The following is a 9,480-nucleotide window of genomic DNA, read 5'->3' as shown; positions in this document are numbered from 1 at the left end:
AAGTCACCAACCTTGAGGCTTGTCCAGAGCAAAGAAAACCAGCTTATATTGTGAAATTTTACATTTTCTTTTGAACATTCACTCTTGGTTCAGTTTTTCATTTCCTGAGGTTGTGTTCATTACCCCTCGCTTTTAGGAAACTTGAAATAACTCAGTTCTACTTCCTAGTCTTGCTCACACTCTGGCAGGAGGCTGCTTTATTTGATTGAACAGTAGCACAGATAAAAGCTTGGCAATAAAGCCTGCTTTAGGAGGACTGTGGCAGAGGAGCAGCTGCTCTCCACAAATCACTTTTTGGTTTTGGGGATGAAGAGGGTTTGTTGGGCCACTTTTGTGCTGTGAAGAATGAAAATACCTGTCGGGTGTTACCCTGTGAAATGGCTCCCTGATGCACGTATCTGGAAATTGAGCAGTCCCCATTTTATTATTGTTTATCAGACTTCCAGTTGCCCTTACTGGGAATTGACTACAGCCTGTTTAGCTCAATGTGAACAGCTGTCTGATATATTTTGTGGATGCCGAGCTACTGAAAGCCTGTTCTCACTCTTAGACATACTTCTGCATGTACCTTAGGATGTACAAAGTTGTTCCTGAGCATTTTGCTACCATCGTTCTGATTTCCACCCAGGACATGATAAAAGTAAGTACTGTGGATGGTGTCACAGCTTCCTGGAGAAAAAAAGCTATATAATCTACCAAAAATAGCTTCCCAAATTAGTGTTCCAGGTCTCAGGAAAATGCCAGTTTCTCGTCCTTTTGGTAAGTATAATTCCTGATGGTGGCCTTCATGTTCAGGTGAAATCAATGAGGTGCTGCAGGTCCACTGGAGGGAATGTTTTCTGGATTAAATGAACAAAAAGCAGAGTTTGAGGGGAGAGAGTCACTAACAAGTATAGGTTGAGCTTTAGTGAATGTTTTCAGCTGAAAAAAATATAATCAGAGCATAAAAAGGCAGATGGAAGCACCTAAACTTCCTGATGTTAAGCTGAAGCATTTGTTTTAATAGCTTAGTAATTAAGTTAGTTTCTTGTTTTGAAACAATTTTTATCTAAAAATGCTAAATTCAGATGGTCAAGTAACATGGGTATAAAACAAACACTGTTCATTTTGTGTTAAAAGAAACATTTATGTTGACCAAAACGTCAACAAAACATTACTACTTTTTTTTTTGTGCTGGAAAAACCTGAGATAAAGAATCTAATTTTCGTTCAATCTGATTTTTTTTTTCTTTAATTTGCTCCATACCCCAACAGGAAAAGTCCCTTATTTTCTATCCAGTATCCAGCCTGACTGCCAGCAGGGCCCAAGGCGACTGAAAATGGAACTGGAGCTTGGAGCAACATTTGGACCATCCAACTTGTCTTACTGAAATTAGGAGCCTTTGCTTCCCAGAGAGTAAGGACATCTCTAGAGGATGATTGTGAGTGCTCAGTTTGGGATTTTCTGCACATCTCGCTCTCCTACGTTAGACAATATGAACACCCCTGTATGTCAGATATTTTTAATGACTGGTATTTGTTAAAACAAGACTGACTTTAGGATGGGGCGGTACTGGCTGTTGCTTTTCCTGGCTGCTGTAACATGGTCCCTCGTACTTAGGACACTTCTGCTCCTCTGCGTGAGGACTAGACCTGCTTGCTCTGAAACATGGCCGGCTCTGACTTGCTGTGTCTGCAGGTAAGGAGGTAAGTGCTGGGTGGAAATACTGGGCCTGATTATATACGTTTACCCACTTCTGTAGGCAGGGCTGGAGCTGAGTGCGTTAGGCAGGAAGAGCACGTGGGGCAGGGACTGCTCGACAATTCCCAGCACTTCAACTCCTTCACTCTTGCTAAAATCTTAAAACAAATGGGTGGGTTGAGGAATCAAGAATCAGATGTTTCCTTAGGTTTGCTGAGAATGTTTGCTCTGGGAATGTTGTTATTCATAGTGAATGTGGAATGTGTTTGTGCCAGCTCTAATTAACCATTCTTGCTAGCACAAAGATGGTCTCCAGTGGAAGCCAGCACGTTATTCCTTTCATTTGGATTAATTAATGTGAAAAGGCCAAGCATGTAATTTTATACTTGAACTTTTAGATCTGTATTTGAATTAAATTGAAATCAAGTTATGCAATGATTGGAATATTCTCATGATCTCATCAGGGAAAGAAGTTTCAAAAAAGACAATGTTGAAGAAAACCTCTCAAATTAAATTTGGTTGTCTTTTAAAGAGATTTCTCTAGGATGTCACTCTGTTCCCCCATTTGTTATTCATGGAGCAACTTGTTCTCAGTAAAAGGCTTTGGATCAGGCCGCAACTCATTTCTCTCTCTTTTCAGATGATGATTTTGTGGTCGCTAGAACGACAGTCAATCCTCATGAGCCGTTCTCCCTTCTCCAGAAACTATAGCATGTTAAAACTCAAAGCAGCAGCTATAAGCTTACTTGCTTTGGTGCTGTGGATACGTGGGGCTGCCTTCTGAAAACGCCCCTGTCAGCAGTGTCGTCAGAGCATTGCCCTCTGCCAAGTTGGTGGAGGTTTTGGGGGGGGGAGCAGCCTGCCGCTGCCCCCCCAGGTACCTTCTCCTGCTGGCACGGCTGGTCCGGCGGTACCGAGGAGCCCTGGGAAGCGCTTGTGGGCAAGCGGGCTGGGGCTTAGCAATGTATGTCATTAAGGAATTTGGCAAGCTGGATTTGAGAAATGAAAGAAAATTACAGCTCAGTGTTTTTGAAGGTATAGTTGCCGTTGTGGTAATTAAACCAGAAACACTGTGTTAATGGTCTCTGTGGGGGAGTATTGGAAAATACAGATCAATAGAGTTACCCTTAGGACCTGGCAGAGCTGTAGGTTTTGTTTTGAGTGCTGAAAGTAGCAACTTTAGGCAGCATTTTATGAGACTTAGGTTGAGTTCAGACTGGTCTCCAAATGGACTGATCATTTTGGAGGTCGAATATTTGGGAGCAGTCTAGTAGAATGATGTGTTATTGTTATACAAGCTAAGAGTAAACACTGGTGGATACTACAAAAATGTTCAGGGAAAAAAAAAAAGCTCAGAGAGGGCTAAACTGTGCACAGACACCTACATCTATGGGGTGGCTTTAAAATTAGCTGTGACTGGCTTTGCAAAGCCACCTGCAGCCCGGCTCCCAGTGGGGGAAGCAGGGGAGGCTGTGTGGGTAGGCAGCCCTGTGTTGCCGGCTTGCTCGTGTCACAGGTTGTGCAGCTGGTTGCTTTTGGTTTTGCAATGCTTTTAGCAAGATCTCAGGGTGAGTTAGGGCTGTCAGACTAGCTGAGGGGGGAAGGGGGCTTGGTGTGGGGGGCTGGATGCTGGCTCCAAACTTCAGAAAGTGCTCCCCATCCTTGGCCCTCCCGGTGCTACTGAAGACTCCCTGCATTATAAGGAGCTTTCAGTATGCACCCTTTGGATGCAGCACAGCATGCATGCAGCTCGCTGAGGGCCTCACGTCCCTTTGTAGGGCACATACCGCAAAGGGCTTGCAGCACATTGCCTTCGAGGCTTCCTGCTAGGGTCTGAGGTGCTAACACAACCTCCTCTCTAAAAACTAATAGCACACCCGAATTATTGAGCAATGCTGGAAGAATCCCACGGCACCACACGCAGCACCTGTTCGTGCACAGGTCCCCATGGTGTAAATGAGGCAGACACAGAGCAGGAGGGTTCATCTGCCCCTCCCTCAGGCACTGATGTGGCTGGGAACAGCCAACAGGTGATTTCCCACTTCGGGGCCAGCAGTAACTCTGTTCGAACGAGTTGTGTTTGCCTTTGTGGGCAAGGTTGTTGTGAAACCGTCCCCTAAGTTAGGGGTCTAGGTCTGGGCAAGTGCGGTTAGTCCCTGGGACCTGCATGGATGGCCACGGTGAAAGGGCAGCTGTTTTGGGGCAGACTGTCGCGTTTTCCTCTGTCGTGCTGGATGGTGACATGTTGGGAACAAGCGCTGGGCTCATCCAAAGCCCCCGAGCCTTGCCTGGCTGTGTGCTCCCTCCCTGGCCTGCCAGCCACTGGGACAGCACTTAACTAGGTCTTTATCAGGCGCTTAGTTGTATTTTGGGGACAGATGCGTGTTTGAGGGGTCACAGCTATCCGTCTCGCCTCTGCTTGAGCCCAGAGAAGGAAATGAGGGCCAATTAAGCATATCCTGTCTCCTGCCCTATTTTGGTCACTTTTCTCTGTTCAGTTGAAGACATCCAGGTCCCCGCCACTGCCAGGAGAGGCTCCTCTCTTGGCAGCAGCAGGCTGGGCTGCTGAGCAGTGGAAAATGAATTGTCTAATAAAAGTGCTTTGAGAAGCATTTTGCAGCGTTTGGAAAGGAGGTGTTTAAAACTGATGCTCATCCACCTCTCCAAGGAAAATGAGCGCTACTAAAGTGCGAACAGTTGCAGTGAAGCTTGGGCCCCTCTGGAACATCAGGCGGGTTTGCAATAAGCATTTTGGACCATCTCTCTACGAGCTTTATAACAGCTTTAAAAAAAGATTCAATTAAGATGTCATGGATATAAATGCTTTTTCTTTCTCCCCACCCAAGTATTTTAGTGTTAGTCCATGAAATGCATGAGCAAACAACAAACAAACTCAAACCTAGTTACCTTTATAACAGCAGGTACCAAATATCGAATTGGCTGGTTGAAATGTTAAGTGTGGAGAGGAAGGCATGTCAATTCTGTAATGAGGTTTGCAAAGGAAATGCACTTTGCTTTCATTCAGTGCTTTTGATGAAGTTGTTTAATTGCATTAAAAGGTAAATATTTGGTATCAATCTCCTTGACGATTTGAATTCACCCTGCATAGCTGTTTCTGAAACACCACCTCTGCCAGAGCAGTGCTTTGTGCTTGCCCGTAGGGACTTGGAGGGTCTTTACATTTTCAGTTCACTTCTTTCCCCAAATTTTCCATTAAGAGCAAGCGCCCGACTATTTTTGTGCTGTGACTGCTGGAAGGGCAGCTCCGTGTGGGGCTGTTTGCAGAAGCCGTAAAATCGATTAATGCATTCTAATATTTGCACCTCTCGGCGAGTTCAGTTCGTTTGCTGTGAAACCCGTGGTTGGCAAAACCTTAGCTGCAACGGCACAGGGTACCTGCTGCTTGGGCCCCCCGGTTTGGCCATAAAGAGGAGGAAGGCTCTCCATGTCCAACACCTGCCTCTGAGGGCTCGTGGCTGCCGCCATCACAGCTCCAGTCCCATGCAGCAAGTGGGGCTGAGGGCTGCTCAGCACCTGTGCCATAGCATATGGGGCTGATTGCATAAATTAGCATGTCATTAGCTCATCAGATGACCCCCCCATTGTTCAGCAGGTTTCTGTGACTCCCTTCAGCTGGCTGAAGGACCTGCTGAAGGGGTGGCTCATGGCGGCAGCACTGAGGGAAGGCAGCCCCACACCTCGATCCTCCTCACATTTGGTTTTGTATTCACTTGGGTTAACATCCTGGCACTCACCCAAACACAAAGTAAGTGGGGGAAGGTTAAACAAAAAGTTTAATGTTGAAAACTGCATTGTTTCCTCACAGAAACATGGCCCTGTGGGCAGAGTTTTGTCACTGGAGCTGCGAGAGTTTCTGTGCAAAATCCTCCCGGTACAGGAAACTTTTTAAAGTAATGCTGTTTTTCTGACTGAAACCGTTCTTCAATTTGGCAAATAGCATTGAGGAGAAAGAAATTAAATCGTTTGCTGCCCATATTTAAAAGAAACCCTTCAGCCGCCATGCTGAGGCACAGCCTGCAGTTGGCCTTGCCCTGCCAGTCCCTTGGTCTCTTGTCAGGGGCCATGGCAAAAACAGAATCCCCAGGACATCACATGGAGATGAAATTCCAAATGTCGTGGTGCATTTAGGAAACTATTTTGAGGATGGTTTGGTGTTTTTGTTTTGTTTTAAACAAAGCAAACCAGCTGTGGCAGGGGGCAGCAGGAGGTGAAAGGGCTGGTGCTGCTCTCCGGGGATGTGTGACACCAGGAGGGTGGCGTTTTCTTGTCATTTGTCATTGCTTTCTCACTTTACAAAATGTGATTAAAGAAGTCGCTGCCATGATTGGAGTCAGACACTGGGTGGCAGCGAGCCCTTTCTGCCATGGATGTTGGATGTGACTTGCTCTTGCTGTGCTCTGATGTCAATGGTGTAGTTTGCGGAAAAAAAAAGAAAAAAAAGGAAAAAAAAAAGCTGTCTTATGTCACCAGAGCTTAACAGGGGAAAAAATTGTAAAGCCATTGAGAGAGATACATGCAAAATACAGGATTTATTCAAAGAGCTGTCACTGTATTTACCTTTTCTTGGCATTTTCCCCCTGTGGCAGTTTAAGGCTGGAGTTTTCCCCACAAATGTAGCAGTCCTTTGCATAAGGCCTTAAATGCTCTCCACCTTCTGCTGCAGGCATTGCTGACTGCTGCTCTGCTGCTGGTTAGCTCGCTGTGCCTGCTCCCAGATGCTCCCCCAGCCCTCCGTGGCCTCCCACCATCAGCCTTCGCTGGCACTTGCTCGCCTTGGGTCGAGGGTCCCATTGCCAAGATCTTCCAAAGGAGCTTTTCACAGCCGGCACCTGCTGAGGAGAGCTGCCGTTGTTTGCCACCACTCTTCTTTCTACTGCATTTTTCTTTTCTTTCCTTTTTTTTTTTTTTAAATTCTTTCTTTCTTAAAGCTTCTTTCTCCTTTAAAAGTTTGGTAACAGATGTTAAAATTGTTCCCATCTAAGGGTGTGAATAGGAACTAAATGACAAAAAGAAAGTTAAAGCAAATCGGACACTTGCTTTTGGTTGCATCTACCAACTCCCACCTAGGGATGCAAAACCAAATATAAAAACAGTCTGAAATTTTGTTTACAGTTTAAAGAGCAGCTGATGCCTCTTGAAAAACCTTCAGCCCAGAAGGATTCTGCTGCTTTGTCTCTGACTTTTCTTTATTTCTCCTTCATTGTTCTTCCTAACGAATGCTATTTGCATGAAAATGGGACCTTTTGTGTCTCAAGACCTGATCCATCCCTATTACTTATTCCTCATTTGGACATTGTCCACCGGAGTCTGAGTCTGTCCAGAGAATGCAATTAAATCAGACCCTCCAGACTCTAATCCTCTGGGATGCTGGGCTCATTTCCACAGCAACTGATTGTGATACAGAAAGGGTTTCTAACTTCAGGTGGATTAAGTATGCAACAGAAGTTGAGTGAACGTGGTTGTAAAGAAGAGTGGGGTGCAGTAATACAGAAAATGTAAATTACATCAGTGAACTACCTTTCTGACGGGGATGCTTCCTCCGAGTCTCCAAGGGGCAAATGTAGCTGTTAAAAGAACTGAAATTTGCATGTGCTGTTTCTGGCCATGTTTGAAAGCCCACTTCTTCCCCAGGGCTGTGAATCCTGGAGCTGCGGGTGCCGGAACTGCTGCCCCTTTGCTCCAGTGGGCCACCTACAACACGGCTCTGCTCCACGGCTGGTTTGTCACCTGCCACAGGCTTGTGGTGCTGCTGCTTCATCTCACTGGATTTGGGAAACTTGCCTAATGGTACCTTGCGCTGTCTTCGTTAATACTCAAAATGTCGCAAGTCTTTTCTAGGTGTCCTCAAACTGACCAGCAAAGTGCTTCCTTCTTCTTATCTCCCTGTCAGAACCATCTTCAAGCTTTGCTGCTTTGACATTTTGTGTTTATCCAAGAAAATAGTGATTTTGTACCCTAAACAGCTTCGCCAAAACTTTGGTAAGAGAGATTGGTGACCTATGTGTTTCTGTGTACATCTGCATTTAAAGGACATGCAAACATGAGGTGGGAGCTGGATTGTAAACCTAATGTGATTAGGAAGAATGTTGAAAATAAGATTCTCAGACGTATGCAATGGAGTTCTGGAAAACAAACATTTCATCTGATGCAAACAAAACAGTGTTTGGTCTGGGGGTCTGGCTGCTATGTTGTGCAAGTTAAACTACCTGACTGACTAAAAGCTAGAATGGGCATATTTACCCACAGGATCAGATTTTTGATCCAAAAAGTGGGAGAGAGATTTGGGATGTCTTTTAAAGATACTTTGTGATAGGTGTACGTGGGCATCCCAAGGCAAGTGACACAGGCTAATTTGAGAGCAACAACCCATAATAACGTGAAGTACAATAATGATGTGAACGGTGCGATTATGTCCAGAAATGAAATCTAGGATAAGACTCACCGATACAGCTTGATTTCTGCCCCATTGTTCCAAAACAAGGGAACATATTATTCTTGCCCATGTATTTTGGGTTGCAAAGGCAGGGGGCATTAAAGGTCTAACAAATCTATCCACAGGGTTTTTACAGCCGCACCGACCTTGGTCTGTTGGAAGTCCCATTCCTTTATTTCTGTCCCCTTCCAGCTGTGCTGTTTTTGAGCCACTGCACTTCCTATTAGCATGAATGAAGTCAGACTGGTCTCTGCAACTTCTCGTACTTTCCTAAGCTCCTCTTTAAACTTAATAAAGCTATTTCAAATAGCTTCATTGTTTCAGGTACCATGGCTGGCCGACTGGGACCAGGTTAGATGCTGATCTCTGGGAGATGCCTTTACTTGTAGTCACAAAGTTAATACTTACCAGGGAATAGTCAGAATTGTGTTGGTATACTCTGATGCGTAATCTAAACTGGATTTCCTGTGTTTGTAATGCTTAGTTTTGGATTAACAATTGCCTAGCAGTGTTTCTAACATAGGGGAGAGGCTTGGGAGAAGAAGAAATGCCTCAAGTGCTTTTAACTTGTCCTTCATACAGTTTTAACTGTGCTTAATTTGGTCAACATCCCTGCCTCTTATAAGCAGTATGTTATTGCTGAGGTAGGTAGCCAAGAAGCTAAACTTTCCTAAATTTAATATTCATCTCACTGATGCCTCCCAGCACTCTAAATGAAATCACAGTGCAAGTTACTTCATGATCTATGGGACCAAGGACGGCAGGGTAACAAGTAAGAACAGGCATACTTCAAAATGGAAAAAAAGCTGAGTAACAGAGGAAGCATAAAACTACAGGTGAGCTTCTAGTCTCAATTATAGCAGTGTAAGCCCGAAGTCATGTCAGTAAAACTAATGGAGCTGCCTCAGGCTATAGAAAAGCAATTGAGATCAGTTTTCTCATATACTTTGGCATTTTCTGCCTCCTGAGGTACTGACAAAATCCCTGTTCTCTATGTTCAGATATTTTCAGTTAAAGTGGAGGCCTACTTGGCATGGCCCACTGCTTTGAGATGTAAAATAAATCTTCTACATCAGCGCTATTTTTTTCTATTCTTTGTTAACTCTGCTTCCAAAAGGACCCTGAAGTTTCAGTGGTAAAACCTTTGTGTCAATTGAAGCAGTTAGTTAAGAGATAAGTTATGAACAAGGAGATGGTGAGGATGCAGTGTCTGCTGGCAGGGAAGCTAGTCAGATACTCTGAATTTACTGAGGGAGTCAATGGAAATGACAGTTGATATGGAGAGGGAATTTTTGCTGGAATATCCTAGTGGGTTTTATTTTCACAGACTTGGACATAAGCAAGAC

Source organism: Grus americana, chromosome 9 (genome assembly GCF_028858705.1).
Source record: "Grus americana isolate bGruAme1 chromosome 9, bGruAme1.mat, whole genome shotgun sequence".
Taxonomy (NCBI): domain Eukaryota; kingdom Metazoa; phylum Chordata; class Aves; order Gruiformes; family Gruidae; genus Grus; species Grus americana.
Note: the sequence above shows the minus strand (reverse complement) of the source record.